This window comes from Ambystoma mexicanum, chromosome 1q, assembly GCF_040938575.1.
Source record: "Ambystoma mexicanum isolate Mex_15411 chromosome 1q, UKY_AmexF1_1, whole genome shotgun sequence".
Taxonomy (NCBI): domain Eukaryota; kingdom Metazoa; phylum Chordata; class Amphibia; order Caudata; family Ambystomatidae; genus Ambystoma; species Ambystoma mexicanum.
Window position 1 is genome coordinate 1104210013 of NC_090922.1, and position 18422 is coordinate 1104228434.

Genomic DNA, 18422 nt, shown 5'->3' on the forward strand with positions numbered 1-18422 from the left:
CTGAATGAGACTTCCTCCATCAGAGACACATCACCCAGAACCAGTAGAGAGGAAGCCATGATACAGCAAAGAACCAAACCCAACCTCTCACAGACACCCTCCCGTAACGTCTTAGTCTTTGGGCAGAACCAGATCAAAATGACACAGGGTGCCTCTCGCGTTTTTACACTTCCAACAAAGTTCTTTCTCTAGAAGTTGTCTTTTGAATAACATTACGAGCGTCCAACAAGACCCAAAAAGGAGCTTTGTCTGTGAGGCTCTAAGGCCCCCGTCCATACTCACTAGGCGTGTATTTCCACACCATCGCTGCCAGCAATTCAGAACATCTTCCCCAAGTTCTTCAGCCCAGGTGGCCGGCAACCTTGGGTCTGCTTTAAGGCAAGCCTTTAAGACTCCATACATAGTAGCTCCAGGGTGAGATACACATTTGCAGGTCTGTAAAGTTGACCAAGCTACATTCTGAGCCGCCAATTGAGACACATCCATACTTGCAGTAATAATGCTCTTTAATCTCCTATATTCTACATATGTGCAATCAATCATGTTAAATGAACGGCTTAATTGTGCATATGATATCCATTTGTCACCTTTAATCAGATCTTTAAGGTATTTTATGCCCATTAAAAACCATCCTGGCCAAAATAGGACTTTTCCTTGTGATTTCAAAGCCGGGTTAAGCCAGATGGAAGCATCAGGGAACAAGTAAGGCTCAGTACCCATGCGTTTAGAACTATCACCCCAGCATTCCTGTAAGAACTCGGTCAGTGAATTAATCCCTTTAGATGTTTTTTTCTTGGTCGTCAGTGAGGCTTTTGGATCTAACTGCGACAAAGCACTGCACTCCCAAGCTAAATTTTATGTTTGTTCCTCACCTGTTTCCATGATCTTGCATAGATGACAAGTTTTGAATGACAGATGGTAGTCGGCAAAGTTCGGTAAATTCATTCCCCCTCGCTTTAAAGGGAGCTGCATTTTCCACATTGCAAGTCTTGGTGGCTTTCCGTCCCAGACGAACTTTTGCATGATCCTGTCAAATTTCCTTGAAAAGATGTTCTGGTATTTTAATGGGAAGCATAGATAAAATATAATTTACCTGTGGTGCTAAATTCATTTTTATACAATTGATCTTCCCCCACGTGGACAGCTTCAAAAGTTCCCATTTATCTAGGTCAGATGTGAGCTTTGGCAAGATCATTGAAAGATTAATTGTTGACAACTTAATCACCTCAGGACCAATCCAAATACCCAGCTATTTGATCTTTTCCAGACACCAGATGAACTGAAATTGAGCACAGGTGTGTCGCAGGCAAATATTGTTCACAGGGAGAATTTCAGACTTACCCCAATTCACATTATAACCAGAATCTAAGGAAAATTGCTGGATATCTCGCATCATGTAAGGTATGCAATTTGCTGGATCCTGTAGGGACACCAGTAGATCATCTGCATAGAGCCAAAGTAGATTTTCATGATCATTCCGAATTATTGGTTGAAGACTGTCATCAGCTCGCAATAACACTGCCAATGGTTCCATTGATAAGATGAATAATAAAGGCAAAAGCGGGCAGCACTGTATGGTACCCCTATGAAGCCGGAATACGTTCGAAATGAAGCCTTTTGTAAGTACACTTGCAGATGGATTTGTGTATAATAGCCGTACCCAACGCTTAAAGTCCTGGCCAAATTTCATCTTGTCTAAGCACGAGAACAGGAAGGCCCACTCCACACGATCAAACACCTTCTTGGCGAGATTACTGCAGCAGCAACTGGTTGCCTATCTCCTTGTTCAATTTATAACAACAGGTGTCTCATATTGTCGGCCACAGCCCTCCCACTGACAAAGCCAACCTGGTTCCCATGGACTAACAATGGTATAACTGTTTCCAATCTCATAGCTAAAGACTTTGCCAGAATCTTGCAGTCAGCATTAATTAGACTGATTGGCCTGTAGTTTTCACACCTTGTAATAGATCCATCTTTCTTCTGCAAGACCATTTTTAAAGCGTGCCACATCGAGTCTGGCATGGGTTCAGTCTCCAAAGCGTTGTTATAAACATCACAAAGAAGTTGTAGAGCAGAATCAGGCATGCTCTTATCAAAAAACTCTACAGGCAATCCATACGCAGCTGGCGACTTGCCCACAGTAAGTTTAGAGATGGCCAGACGAATATCTTCAACTTCCATTCTCCCTTCAAGACTCACCGTTTGGTCACTGGACAGTTGAGAAATGTCTAAGGAATTCAGGAAGTTTTCTATCACAACATTCTCGCAAGTCAGTTCCGACTTGTGGAATTTTTCATAGAAGTCGTGGAACAGTATTTTTATCTCTTTTTGTTGTGTTTTCAAGACATTACTTGGATCTCTAATTGCATTGATAAAGCGATCACTTTCAGCTACCTTCAGCCTGTGTGCCAGGGGTTTGCCTGCTTTCTCCTCGTTCTCAAAATAGTTAATTCTCTGCCTGAACAAGGCATAGTCTACCTGGTCGGATATTAATTTATTTAATTCAAATTTTGCCTTCCTCAATTGAGACTTAACTCCTTCATCTTGGCTTGCAGCAAAGCAATTGTCTAGACGTTTAGCATCTGCAGACGTCCTCTGAATTTCTTTGGCCTTTAATTTCCTTTGCTTGCCAGTTTTTGACATTAGCACGCCACAGACCAAGCATTTCATTGCTTCCCAGATTGTGGAGACTGGGACATCATCAGTCCTATTAATTTGAATGAAGTCTTCAATTTCATCTCTAATCTGTTCGTTTTGCAGACTGTTAGAATTAATTTTCCACCTAGATGATTTGATCAGAATATGTTGCAAGGAAAGACGTAGGGACACAGGTGCGTGGTCTGATAAGGCAATGAGCCTGATACTTGAATCAAAACACCTGAAAGTCACCTGGCCCAAGGTCAAAAAGAATAAATGCCGGAATAGGCATCATGACACTATGAGTGGAAGCTATAGTCTCTTTCAGACGGGTGCTCTAAGTGCCATGTCCGATAGATTGAATTCATTCATCAGACATTCTAAAGATCTCCTCTTCTTCGGGATACACGTGCTGTCCCCATTTGAGCTGTCTAACGCTGGATCCAACACTTGGTTAAAATCACCAGCTAACACAAATGCACTAACATCATAACTTTGAAGCAATTGCGCAAGGTCATGGAAGAAAAGGGGATCATCCAAATTGGGTGCATACACATTGCATAAAAGCATTGTTGTATCTAGTACTTTAATCGAAACACAGACAATTCTTCCTTCTTTGTCTGTTTTACTTGAGAGGACTGATAAGAGGCAGATTGTTCTAAATGAGTAGTGAAACACCTCTTTTACTGGTTGAATAGGTCGAGAAAAAGGTTTGGCCAACCCATCCCAGTTGAAGTTTCTCAGCCTCTTTACAGTACAGATGTGTCTCCTGGAGATATGATATCATATGATATGGCATTTGTAACGCGCCTATACACAAGTGTTTCATGGCGCGAAAAGGAAAGCGATGTCGCAAGAAGTTGATCTCAAATAAGATAAGATTTTTGTCCATTTCACAACAGCCATTCATGAAACAATGTTAAGATGATTTACAGATCTAGAATGAATGCTGCCAATCGTAGAGTCAAAAAATAAGTGTGATTAGTATAGAACAGTGAGAAGAGAATAAAGATCAGAAAGAGGAAAGGAGAAAGGTAAGAACCCATACCCCATCTGGGCACGAGTCAACCAGATAACTCTGGTACTAGTTACAAATAGATGGCACGCTGCTCGAACATAACACTAAGGTAGTACTCAAATACAGTAATCTTAGCAAACAACTGTACAAATAAAATCACCAGCCCCAGCCCCCCTGCCCTCACCCAATAGATATATTCAATAGCTGACACCAATGTGTAAAAAGAACTTTTGCCCTCAACACACCCCTAAAACAACATCATCTATGGAGCGTATGCCATAATCAGTCGAGGTATTGACCTATTAATAAGGCATATCAATTGCAATACCTGAGGTACAGCATTAATAAACACATTTGAAGCCACGCGATTGAACGTGAGCAAACAACCTAATGCTCAGAGACGGGTATGCGGCCTTTGTAATCGTCAAAAATGGCTTACATTGCATATTGGTTTAGCACTTGCCTTATCTAACGCCTATGCCACTAAATAAGAACACATTCCCACAACAAGAAACCGTACACCACCAGGGCAGCCCCCAAATAACCGAAAGTTATGGGAATGGGTGTTATGTACTAGGTAACCCATGGGCACTGATTACAGCCTCCCTCAAAACTTACGTTAAGAAGAAAAAGATCCACCTGTGCGAATGATATTGTGCGCATAGCGATGTCCAAGAGCAAAAAGAGACCAACCCTGGGCCAGGTAGAGGAAGGCGATGGTGTGCTCTCCCCACTGTACACGTGAGATGAATGACTTCCCAGTATACTCAGAGCGGTTGCGGCCACAGGTTGTCAGCTTCATAGTTATACGATACAAATAACAGCTGCTGTTCCTCAGTTTAATTTTACAAACCAAGATATGGCGAAGGCTGAGTCGGATTTTATGTATTCCAACCTCTGGTTAAAATGTTGCACAAGGACCTCCGCATAAGGCACCCTAACCCGTGGAACTATCGCGCCAGCCTTTTAATGTATGCATTGCTATCGTATGTAATAGGTGAGGAGCTACTCTACCCAGCTCAGCATTTACGAGTCCCTGCCCGTTTTCTCGAAAAATTCCCCGCAGTGTTATGAAGCCGATATCAGTTTCTGCTGAGGGTACACACAGACTCCAGTCCCATAATCGCAGCTACCACACTTGACATAATCACATGATCTTGTGCAAATTGGTCCATCTGCCTCGGCACTAGCTGTGCCCCAAGCGCGTGTACTTAAAGAGCCTCTCCTCCCCCGGCCTCCCACCACCCCCGCCCCCCGACCGCTTCATGGCTGTATCTCCTCCTCCCTGGGATGCAGCTGCAGTGGCTCAGTCAACGCATCCCGGGCTCTTGAGTCCCTAATGCTGGAGTAGGATTTCTGTGTCCGACAAAGCCTGGATGACTGAGGCTGGTGGACTCTCCCTCCGTCTGCCTGCAAGCTTCGTGCATGCCGGAGCGCCACGATATAGCCCCAGTTGTTAGCGGAGCACATCCCAACTTGTCGGTAAAAGCCTTCTTGAGGATGGATCCCAAACGGGCATGATAAGCAAGCTCTGGTGTCCACATCAGGGGCCCCCAGCGCACACATGGCAGAGTTTTGGAGAAGACCCCAATGTACATCCAGTGCTAATGTCTAGAGTCTGGACTAGCCTTTTTTTGTTGTAACCCCTGAGCTTCACCCGAGGCTACAACTAAAAGAACCGGGAGGAAAGCACCCACCGGCTTCACGAAGCAGGAAACACAGTCCCATAGGAAAGGCAGTCAGGCAGCACTCACCTTGGAGATGTGTTAGGCAGATGCTACGGAAACGAACTTCGCATCCGGTTCTGGTATCACTGCAAATGTCTCTGCGGCCGCCTCTGCTTTCTTTTGCCCGAAGTACAGATATGATAAACACAGAAGCAGCTCCAGGACGGCCTAAACACTATCTACTTCAGCTACCGATATGGTACTGTCTAGTTCCCATTCGAGAAAAGGACCCTAGCAACGCGTCTCTCCCCTCACGTGACTTTCAGGACAGTCCGAGCCATGGTTGCCTTAGCCAGCTAGTGCTGTTTTCACCAGCGTCTCTCCCTCTTTCTCTCAAATGCATATTTGATAATTTTCAATCATTTGACCGAAACTCTTTTGGAGGGCGACAACAGGAGGAGTCCGAAAACAACAACGGATGGGTCAAGGAATGGCGGGTTTAATTTAAGTTATACTGATCTGATGTGCTATGGGAAGAAGGGTGTGTTGGGCTAATGAGGCAGGTAGTCAGTGGGACAAAATGACATAGGGGTGAGTAGTGGCTAAGCCACGCGTTCAGCCCCACACTGCTGTCAAAGCAGCAATTATCCCAATTATAAATACCTACTAACTTCTCAATACACAACGCCATCATAGGCGTCCCTGGGGGTGGTGGAGGGGCAGACACTATTGGCTCCCTACCAGTTGGTTTCCTGCCTCCCCCCTCTGGCAAATAACTGTTTCCAGGAGCCTTAAGGTGCTCCTTTGCCCAGCTGCCATGCTCTGCCTAAACTGGTGTTGAAAGGAACACTGCAGGAATCAATGGGCCATGAATATCACTGTTAAAAAGCAGGCTACCTACATGCTGGGCACACTATTGTTTCCCAAATGTGCAGTTTACCCTTGTGCGGGGTGGGGGCCAAAGACTTTTCCAAACTGAAACATGCTTCTTAAACTTACCTTCACTCGTTTTCTTTAAAATAGATTTTTTTTGTTGGACTGCCACACAAATACCCTATGGTTTTTCTGCCCCTTGCTTTGTGTTTTATCACAGGATATATTTCTAAAGCGGTTATATGCTTGTCAAACTGTTTAATCAAAAATAAATTGTATTGCGCTGACAGCAGTTATTAGGAAATTAAACTGGGTTCCTAGGTGCCAACTTTTGATTTTCACTATGGAGGCAGGAATTCCCCCACCCTTGCCCTGAATTTAAGCAAGCTACCAGTAACCCCATCTCCTGAGTGACCACATTTTATAGCACTTGTTTTTTATATGGAATTTCAAAAAGTCATACGATTTACAGCCAGTTTTAAATATATAACATTTTAGCAACTGCCACTTAACCTGTTGAGCTACCCTGGCAGCCTTCTACTGTAGGGCATGTCTGTGGATCCCTTAATGTGTTAAAATTCACTGCATTGCCAACAGTGCAGTTTGTGTACATGATTTCACAGTCAACAGTATTTCATCTCCCGCACACTGACCCTGTGCACACATTCATTGACGGTGTACCAGTGGCGGCTTCTCCATAATGGACGAGAGGGCACTGACCCACGGGCACATCGCCCATAATGGAGGAGCAGCCCAGTGTAAACACTGAACACTCCCTCAGCTGCATTTTTTTCAAAATGAGGGAGCACACCTCGCCTGGCTTGAACTTTCAAAGGGTAACACGGTTTCCGTTTCACAATTGTGTTCCTCAGCCTCGCATATCCAATGAGCCATGCAAAGCCGGGGGTGTTTTGCTTCCCCAACCTTGCATTTCCCATTCGGTATCCTGGCTGAGGAACTGCACGTTTGTATGTCCTCGCGCTCCGGCTCTTTCACGCATGTGCACGAACCACAAAGCGCTCTTTGCTGCCTGGTTCCTGTTTGTGCTGCGCAGCAGCTGGAGCGCTGGGAGGGAACATCAGGACCGCTGCAAAATATATGTTAATTTAAATGTGTATGTATGTGTGTATGCTTGTGATGGGTGTAATGAGTGAGCGTATGATGATTGGTGTGCGTGTGAATGAGTGAGTGCCTGCTACGTGTGAAGGTTGTGTGAATGTGTTTTCGCTTGTGTTTGTGCTGGGCCGTGGAGCTGATTTTGGGAGCCCCACCAGCCAAAATCAGCTCCTTGTGTGAGGCACTGGGGGAGCAGGTGTCAGGCATGTCATTTTTCTACTGCCCATTTATGATAGATGCCTAGTAAAAAAATAGCATTGTTTGTGAGGCGCTAGGTGCCCATAGGGCAGGCAAGCCATTTCTTTTACTGGGCATCTATGATAAAGCAAGCATGATCAGTGTTATTATGTAGCTAGACTTGCATTTGAATGCAGCCAGTCTAGCCATTTCTTGTTGTGGCATGACATTTTGTATTAGGCATCTTTGATAAAGCAAGCATGATAAGTGTTATTATTTAGCTAAACTGGTATTTCAATGCACCCAGTCTAGCCATGTCTTACTGTGCCATATTTTGTATTGGGCATCTTTGATAAAGTAAGCATAAGTGTTTTTACATGCCTAGACTGGCATTTGTATGCAGCTAGTCTAGCCATTTCTTACTGTGGTATGCCATTTTGTATTGAGCATCTTTGAGAAAGCAATCATGATAAGTGTTTATGTGGCAAGACTGGCATTTTGATGCAGCCAGTTTTGACATGTTTTCATACTGCAAGACTAAAGAAAGGCGATCCCCACTGTAAACACTACGATCAGGGGTCAGAACTACATAAACAAAAAGGATACTCGAGGGTCAAAAAGGCTATATGATACCTAAACAATATCTGTGCTACATAGTCGCTTTATAGACAATATGTATCAAATGGACAATAAGTGGTCTGCTCGAGATTGTTTGGTTAACAAAGACACTGAGAAGGGTTTTCACTAACTGCGCTCCCAACCATATGGGATCAAAGAGACTTAAAGAGTCTAAAGATATACATTAAGACCAAGAAATAATGGAACATGTAATGAATACGGAGTCATTGGTTTGATTTTTAAGTCTGATTTTTAGTCAAGTGAAAGTGCACACAGTATATTTCTATCAAAATAGATAGCACACAGTATATTCCTATCAACATAAATTTCACAACCTGTGAGTAAGTTGGAACATGAAAAGCAGACGCGCAAAATAACTATACCCAAAATTTGGAACAAATCATATATGTGGACAAAAAGCACCTATTTCTTACTCTGCAGAACATTACCAGTAATGCGCACAACCATTTACAGGATCATTTCTCACACTTACCAATTGTTTGGTTAACAGCTGGCTTTTTATTATGCGAAAAAAAGGCAAATTACACCAACAAGTGTAAAGAAATAGCTTTCTTAATGAATCACTCGAGTAGTACTCCAGTATGGAAAATGTATTTTTATTGAGCATGTTAACAGTCTATGGGCCTCATTACGACCCTGGCGGAACAGGTTAAACGGCGCCGTAAAAGGTGACGGCGCCGTTCAACCCGTTCTGCCACATTACGAGGGAAAACCAGGCATGCTTACCTGGTCCCGCGAGGGGAAGAGGGAGCAAATAACAGGCCATCTCGTTATGGCCCGTTGTTTGCTCCCTCTCCCATTCCCATTCAGCCCTCTCGGGACTGAATGGGAATGGGGAAGGACTGTGTCCGGGTCCTTGAGGGAGGAATTACCGGGCCATCCGAACTCACAATGGCCCGGTAAGTCCTCATTCCGAGGACACGGATGCGATTTCGGTGGCAGCCATGCTGCCAATAGCGGCATGGCTACCGGCCGAACTCGTAATTAGGGCCTATATGTTTTCATACTGTGGCATGGCATTTTTAATGGTAAAGCCAACTGGAGTATGTTCGTACGTGGGGATACTGCCATATTTTGGCAGAACAAGCGTGCACATGTTTTCTTATAGTATCATTATTACTGGCATTATGTGCATTATGTGCAAAGCACATGAATAGGTGCCTATATTGGAATACTGGCATATATTGGTACAGCCAGCATGGAAATGTATGAACGCAGCCAGCGTGAAATTCTTTTTTAATGGCATATATTGTGGGCAAAGGCATCATGAAACTGTGTTGGCGAAATGCTCCTCTGCTCTGTTGGTGATTTGCATCTATTGGATTTCTTTCATTAGTTACCATCCAAAAAAAATTGCTAACATTTTACCCAATTTTTCTAAAAAAGTATGCTGTAAAATACACCTTTTTAAGTCATTATTTTAAAAATGTTCTTTGGGGGGTTAGAGAAGCCCCCAGCACCTCTTGATTGTTTCAGGTTCCCTCGCTACGCTACGCTCAATGATACTGGCATATTTGGGGGAAATATTTATGCCACTCCAATTAAACAATTCACCAGCCGCCACTGGGAGGTATAGGCAGAAATGGAAAACTGTAAACAATTCTATGGGCACAAATTGAGATTTTTGTCCACATTGCTAAAGGGCCAAGGGAGCAGTTGTCTCCTTTCCCCCTGTACTCAGTGACTTTCTGTGACATTTCATCTGGTAAACATGCCGTCCTTGACTATCATTTGAAAATGGGGCATGAGTGATATCTCTTCTGTTAAACAGACTCTTTTTGACTGGCGATTATTTAAAGCTGAACTGGAAGTGATGTCTCGTCTGCTAAACACCACCTCTAACTACACATTATTTAAAGCTGTGCTGTGAGTGATGTCTGCTTGAGTTAAAAGAATGCAGTCTCTTGATTAGTGCAAGGACATTTTTGCAACTGTTAAACATGAGATTTTTTAGGATGCATATTAACTTGACGCAAAACCTTTTTTCCATTAAACATATGTTTTTTGATCCACCTTGGTAACATATAGGTACAGTAAAACCAGTTTGGCCTGTTGACGCTTATTTGATGTGCTACTACCCCACCCCACCTTGTTGTATTTGTGCCTCCAGTTTGCCCCTTATAGTGATTTCTAGTGACGCCACTGCACCCCATGGAGTGTGACATGGTTAGTAACCTGTCCTTGTCGAGAGGGATGGAGGCACCTCTCAGCCTGGGGTGGGATGCCGACCAGGTGAAAGCCAGAGGCTGTCCTACTCCAGAGAGGGAAGGTGGCATTTGGGAGAGCCCCAGTTCCTGCCCCCGCTCTCCAAGACCCTGTATCTTTCATGCCAACATTCTGAAGAATCTGTGAGGGAGCCTGTGTCAAGCAAGGTGGGAAAAATGAATTTTCCCATATGCTGCATTGGAGGTTAGAATTATTTTAGGTGGGAGAAAGAGAAAAATAGCAATATTTTGTATGGAAAAATATGGAGTCTCCCGCCTAAATCGGGAGGGTTGGCATGAATGCTGTATGTATCTCAACAGTACCACTGTGGATCATCCCACACCTCCTGACTATAATGCTGGCCCGTTTCTTTCTTTTCCTCTTAGGCAACATCAAGATGCAGCCAAAGTCTAGGCAGACGGGCCGCAAGACAATCCACCAGAGCTTTCCATCAGACAACCCCAGTCATCAAACTGCTATGTGTGGTGATCTCCTCAAACAGGACGAAGGACTGTGAAAAGTCAGAAATGAAAATCGGGCACAAAGGTGCCATGCTTTTGGTTAGAGACTTTTATTAACACAAGAAAGGCTGGGAAAGGGCCTCTCTGGCCTCTCTGACCCTGCTCTAAGAGGAATTTCCCTGTCTAAAACCAAACTAAGGATCTGTGTCAGGATGTCAAAATCTGTCCTTGTGTCCAAATGTTCTATCCTGACCCTCACTCTACAAATCAAAACTATAAGGTGAAAAGGGAAAATGTCTTTAACCTGGTGATTGCAAAAAGAGTTCATAAATCAAATATAGAACAGCTCCAACATTAGAGTTCTCCAGGGTAAAAGAACCTTGGTTCCAGAGTGTGATTCCCTTGCCCTAGATTACTCTTCAATGTCAATGATTCTTGGTTTAACAGTTCTTTGTATCTTTCTTGACCCATAACAATCCTGTTAATCACAAAGCTAGTTAGCCTTGTAGTTCCTTCTTTCAAAAGTTCATTCTTGTTCAGCAAACACAGTTCTATATCCTTTCTTGGGATGTCCTGTGCATTTGCAGCTGCCTGGTATACTCCCCGGGCAGGACATCTTATGCACTTGTGATTGTCTGGTATACTCCTGTGCCAGGACTTCTCATGCACTTGCAACTGCCTGGTTTACTCACCTGCAAGGACTTCTTATATTCACAGGTATAGTTCCACTTTTACTTCCACAATTGCATGTACCTCCCTGAGTATTGTACATCTGGTTGATTTAACATTCACTCTTGGTTCCCCCCATATTTACATTCCATGCACTCGTAAAAAGCTGGGGGTCTGTTTTTTCAATATGCCTTCTTGTTTGGCAATTTGTCTCTTTAATGTCTCTGTTTCTGTGGCTTTAATGTTTACAGTCTGTATTTAGTGCGGTCGCTGAAACGCCCCAGGATCCCCACTTTGCTTGGGCGGACTCACTGGTTCTGTATGGCATCTTCAGTCTTGTTCTCGCTCCCGCAGCAACGCTTTGCTGCCGGCTTTCCAATCTGGACTACTTTCCCATTGTTCCGGTTTCTCTCGCGGCTTCACTTCAGCACGCCTATCTTGGTCCCGGTAAGTGAAACGCAGCTTTCTCTGGTTGCCGAACTCCCAAGAATCTTCCCTCGACTCCTGGTGTGTCTGCGGCATGTCCTGCTCGCACTGCGTTCCTCTGCTTCCCTGTTGGCGAGGCCCTTGACACTGCCACACCAGTTTGTGCTTCCCAGTTCCACAAGCCTCGCAGAGAGGTGAGACGACTTCTCCCAAACAGCAGCAGCCTCTTGCATTTTGTTTTCGATCTTTAAATGTCCTGCACACTGTCGCATCTTGAAAAACTAGAACGTTAATTGAGCTTGAGGCTCCTTCTGCTCTGCATCATTCCCTTCCTCTTCTTCTTCCCGCTACTTGGATACTTGTGTAAGATGTAGTCCATTGATGTTAACGGGTGCAGAATACTTGGGAAATATCTTTCGATGGCTCCAAAAGATGAGCCAGTTCTATATGGAGGACAATTAGAGCTGGGAAAGGTAGTCTTGGATCTTTTACCCTTTTGACCAGGGGAAGTTTGGCCTAAAGGGTTTTAGGGAAAAGGTTTCTCTGTTTTCCCTAAAGGGAGGTATAGATGCATGGCAATAGACCATTAGGGTATTGGGTATCAAGGGGTCTTCATGGGAAAATTGGGAATACCATGGTTCATCCAATGAACCCATGACATCTCCCCAGAGGCTGTCTCCTCCCATGTGATCCTACCTCATATAGCCACCCCCCGGGTCAGAATCAGGTAGCGGCTGCCGTTCCCTGGCCTCATGGGAGGAGGTTACCACTGGGAAATCAGTGATGACTCCATTGGAGTCATCACAGAGCGCACCCATAGCATAATTTGAAGTATCCATCTCCACTATGCAGGGAAGATTGAGATCAGGAAGCCGTAGAATCAGGGCTGACGTAAATGTTTTCTTTAAAGCTGTCAGTGCTTCAGTCGTGTCTGTGTTCCAGGTATAATTTGTTACTTTTTTCATAAGTCGAGTCAATGGTAATAGGATGCCTGAATAATCCGATATTAATCGCCTGTAAAAATTGGCAAAGCCTAAGAATCTTTTTAACTCCTTGACGGAACCAGGGTCAGGCCAATCCACAACAGCAGAAACTTATTTGGGGTGCTTATGAATTGAGAATTTATTCCAGATACGAAATGCATACCTGGTGAAAGGAACATTTGGACAGCTTAGCATATAAACTATGGGTTTGAAGATGATGCAACATTTCTCTTACATGTAACACATGTTCCTCCAAGGTAGACGAAAGATAAGGATATCATCAAGGTATATTATTACATAATACATAAGTGTCTAGGACGTCTCTAAAGATATATTAAAAAAACTATTGGAACACGGCAGGAGCATTTACATAACTGTGAAAAACCAAAGGGTGTCTCCTCCACTAGTCCCCGGGGAGCTCTCTCTCAGGTGGCCATGGCACGGCAATGGCCTTTGGATCCAGACCCTGGAGGTGGACCAGTGTGGGAAGATCACCTGGGTGAGGGGTCTTCGGGGAGTATAGGTAAGGCCGCCGATGGTAAGATGCGGTATTCCCCCTTTTTTGTACACCTAACCCATCCTGTTTTTTTAGGATTCTTCGCTGTCGCAACCCCTCCACACCCCTTTCTACCCAAACACTGGGCCAAGGGAGGGGGAAACTAAGTGTAACAATACTAACTCTTATACATCGCTCTGGACATGTCCCATTAATCAGATCAGGCAAAGTCAGGTACTTGACTTTAAGTGCATACAGCTGATACCAATTAGCTCTCCTCACACGGATAAAAGGCGGAACATAAAGACACACTCTGAGCAAGGTGGAACAAGAGTAAGAGCAACACTTATGGGGCAAAGGCGAACTTACTGGAAAAGCGAGACGGCCAAGGGACAAGATCAGCGGGTCGAGAACCCCAGGCGTTCCCTACAGGAGGTCATTGCCTGCAAAAGGCATCAAAAGACACGTGGAGAAGGCCAAATCTGAAAGCAGAAGGCTGCATTGTGTTTCAAGGATGCCAGCGACCCTCCCGGGTGAACGGCAGAGTTGGAGTGGCGAGGCAAAGCCTGTGGTACTAACCTTGACTGGTGAATTGGAAAACAGTAAAGACAAGAAAAGAACGCACACAGCCGGTTAGTTGGCAAGTGACCTGAAAAAACTGCTGTGTGTTAATGAAAGATTGAAGTGGCAACATTATATCACAAGTGAAGGCTGCACGCGTGTGGATGAGATGCGAAGAAAGGCAGACCTGTGAACGAACTTTGAAGTAAGGACAGTTGTGAAACCAGCAATACTGAGTAAAAGAGTTGTCCGGCGAAAGGAAGTAGCTCACTCGAAAGTCTCTGTGAAAGGTGAATTGTTTGTAGCAATAAAGTCAATGAACAGTAAAGGTGAAGTGAATAAAATTAACCCTGAGAGAAGGGGAGAGTAAAAAGCTGAACATTGAACTTTGAGTCGAAGTGGTCTTGCTAAGATCTGTAAAGAAAGCCACACACATTCGAAAGTCTTCAACATCCAGAAACAGTCTGAGCACAACTGAGGGAGACCCGAAGTGTAATAGGTTTGGGGAAGGGAGGTCCCTCCAAGTATTGTTGAACTTTTGTTGTGAAAGATCTGAGTCCAACAGAGGGGCACCAATGTGAACTTTGTGATGTGGAAGGTCTGAGCCCAACAGAGGGGGACCAACTTGAAACTTTTGGTGTGAAAAGTCTGAGCCCAACAGAGGGGGACCAACGTGAATGTTTGTTTTGAAGAGGTCTGAGCTCGACAGAGGGGCACCGGCGTGAACTCTTTATTGAACGTTGTTTGGAAGACTGGAAAGAGAGACTTTAACGTGGAAGGCCAGGTGGGCATCGGTCCATGTTCTAAACTGTTTTTGTGGTGAAAACCTGAGCCAGAGTGTGTCATCCTGCTTATGAGGACAGCCTTAGTCCGGGCTGTCTAACGTGAGGAGGAGAGCTGACTCAGCCACATTTATTCTTTATATTTTGAACACTGATTTTCCTGTACATACATATCTCCATTATACACTTTTTGTACAAGAAATAGGGCAGGCATTAGGTTTCGTTAGCATAGGCCATTTTGATTTGACGGATGCTACTAAACTGTTTTATTTATTATTTGATGATCAAGACTACTCCCATCCTAGTTATAGGGCAAAGTAGGAGTTTCTCCAAACCCAGAAACTTTAATAATGGTTTTACCAATTGTACCTTTTGTGTCAGTGTCATACTTGTGATACCATGACTCCCCTACATAACCCAAAAGGCATACCAAGATATTCGTAATGTCCATACCGTGTCCAGAATGCAGTTTTTTTATCGTCTCCCGGAACCATCCTGATTAAAGGGTACAGATTTTTTACTGTAATGGCATGGAGTAGGCGATAGTACACACATGGCCGGAGTTTGGTTTCATCCTTCTTTGGCAGGAAAAATATTGGTGCTCCTGCAGGAGAAGTGGATTGGTGAATAAATCCTTTCCGAAGATTGTCATCTATGTATTGTTTCCGGACTATTGGCCTCATTATGACAATGCCGGTCCAGAATTAACATGCTGGTAATTCTGTTTGCTGGCAAGTTTCCGGACCTGCAGAGTACAAGTTTGCCAGTGGGCTGGCCTGATTTACCTTCAGCCAAGAGTTGGAGGTAAGTCAGGCACTCCACTAGCAAATAACAGCCGGTATTACTGTTGCTAGTAATACGGCAATCCCCCCATGGAGTCCTATGGACTTCATAGAATGGGGATTGACATACCCTTGCTGGCATCTGTAATCTGCCGGTAATTCTGGCAGACCAGGTGCTGGTAACGGTGTTACCGTTTGGTGGTATCCTACCAGACTTACCTGCGGGATACAACCAAATCTACAATGAGGGCCAAAGTTTTCTTTCATCAGATAATGCATAAGTGCGACCGTAGGGAAAATTGGCTCCTGACATGAGTTCAACATGGCAGTCATAGGCCCTCATTACAATTTTGTCTGTATCCCCCAGGTAATTGCAGCAGGATACTGGAAAAACTGCCTTACTGTTCATCCCACCGGATCCACAGGCAGTGGAGATGCCGGTAAGTTCCCATTCCATGGCGTCCCAAAGGATGGAATTGCCAGAATTACCGGCAATGTTAGTACAAGTGCTGGTGATTCTGGTATGTATTTGCCGTTAGGGGCCTGGAACTCCAGGCAGTTCAGGCCAGCCAGCAGTTCACTGCCCCCACCAGAAAACGTGTGTTTTCCCGGTCTGGAAAGAATGTTGGTGCCAGAGTTACCAGCATTTTTTCCAGACCTTATAATGAGCCCCATAGTCTCCATGATGGGGTAGCTTCTCTGGCTCCTTCGGGTCAAACACATCCCTGTAAAGTCGATATTCCATGTATAGATTACCTTTAAAAATGAACAGATGTTGTTCTGCCTTCTGGGAAGACTTCTTTGCGATATTCTTGGTGTCCACAAGGGGCTGATATCCTTGTGAGCAGGAAGGTGGACATTGAGCACCTTGAAATGCTAGTGTGTTAGACCTCCAATCTATGGCAGGATTATGATATCGAAGCTACGGTATCCCTAGTATGATCCGGAAATGGGGGCGACAATAGCAGTTGAATGTAATGATTTCATGATGTAGCTTGCCACATAGCATGGACAATTATTATTATCAGGGAATTTATTGAGCGCAGACGTAGCTTCGTGAAGCAACAGAGCACTTTATAATCATAGTGGGAAGAACACAGTAAGGGACGTAGAGAAAAAAGGACCGGTAAGCTAACGGGAGGGTCGACAATTGGCCGCATGGGGGAAGGCGGTGGAGTGCCGATCACTAAGTCTGAGGTAAGTGGGGAGTGCAGGGTGCATTGACCTAGTTATTAAGGAAGTGCAATTCCTTGAAGTAGAAGGTCTTGAGCTTTTTCCTGAACTGTAGAAGCGATGGGGCAAGTCTGATGTAGCCGGGGTGAAGGTTCCAGAGTCTTTGAGTGAAGACAGAGAAGGCCTGTCTTCTGGTTCTTGCCTTCCTGCACTGTCGTAATTCAATTCTGTACATTTCCCTACTTCTGATGAATCACAGGCCTCCAGCGATGCTTAGTCTTTGAGTGAGGTAGTTTGGGGATTTCAAGATGACAGCCTTTTAGATGATGAAACATGATTTGAAGATGATACAGGCTTGCTGTCATGATGCCTGCCCCCGGAAGACCAGACCAGGCCCAGCAGCCCCGGAAGCAGGCATCATGCCACTTGGAGCATGCCCAAAAGCCCCAGGTAGGGGCTGTTTGGGTGCAGTCCTGGCGCCTATGGCGCCAGGCTCATAAAGATAAAGTCAGTCCTGGCGCCATGGGCGCCAGGCTCATTATTGATAACTTACCTGAAGCAGACCATGCTGCATGAAGACTCAAGCCAAATGAGGCTTAGGAAGGACTATTTTACTGAAGGGACTATTTTGTTACTTGGGTGGGGCTGTGGAAGAATACTTACCTGGATCTTCTTCCAAGGCTATTTAAACCACGCCCGGACAGCCACACGTGCTTCGCGTTATTCTGCTTGCTGCAGCGTAACGCTCACCGTGTTTTCAGCAGCTCCAGTCTTCAGCCACGCCCGCTTCAGTCCTGGGACTCCTGAAACAAGAAGACAAAAAGGATAAAGGTTAAAACAGGAGTTTTAACTTAAATCCTTACCTGAATCCTGATCCATTTCGCCAAGGAACTGAAAGACAGAAGTCTTTGAAGCATCGCTTTGCATTTCTACGGCGCCGCGCTGAACTCACCTGCTTGGCGGTACTTCAGCATTCCATCACGCTCTCTCCATCTCGCGGCCGCCCTCCGACACCTAAGGAGTCAAAGACAGCAAGGTGAGCAAGGGGACTCTCTAAGGCCATACAAGCTACCCCCAAGGACTTACCTGATTTACCACGGGAGGTACTCACCTCATTTCGGGTCGGCGCAGTCAACTCTGCTTCATCGCCGAACCCCGGCCCCTAAGGGGAGAAAGCAAGGACAATACCAGTTACCTCCCACAAAACTTACCTGATTTACCACGGGGGTCTCACCTCATCTCGGATCGGCACAGTCAACTCTGCTTCATCGCCGTACCCCAGCCCCTAAGGGGAAAAAAACAATAGACTTACCTGAATCTTACCGAGAGCCATTTGGAAATCTTCGAGTGGATTAATCGGCAACCTGCAAGGAATCGGACAGAGTGAAGAGCTGACATTTGAACTCTTATGAACAATTGGACTGTAGAGTCAATACTGGAACTCACCAATTCCTCTACGCCAGTGAAGTAACTGGTCATCAACGCGCCCCTGCGGTCGACGCAGGATGGAGAGCTCATCCTTCCAAACCATCAGGTGAGACTAAGGAGGGGACATCAAGAGTGATCAGTGGGAAGACAACAGTAGTGGGGAAGGTGGGTTGTCACTCAATTCCACGGGTGGTTAATTCCTCTTCTCCTTTGCAGAAGAATATTCTTGCGAGCCAGACAAACTAGGCTGAGCGGGCCAGTCCAGTCAGTCATCTCGGCGCTACACGTCACGCTGGTGGAAATAACAGCGACCCAGTTCCGGTCGA

General features: G+C 45.0%; 1 protein-coding gene across 3 annotated transcripts in view; it reads right to left on the bottom strand.

The window, feature by feature from the left end:
• Positions 1–5608, bottom strand: part of EVI5 (ecotropic viral integration site 5) — a 2339304-nt gene extending 2333696 nt beyond the window's left edge. For 2 of the 3 annotated variants that reach the window (XM_069641804.1, XM_069641802.1), the window contains exon 1: positions 5413–5608. The gene's annotated coding sequence lies outside the window, so the exon portion shown is untranslated. The remainder of the gene's footprint in view (positions 1–5412) is intronic. The other variant, XM_069641803.1, reaches the window with a different exon arrangement.
• Positions 5609–18422: the final 12814 nt, after the last annotated feature.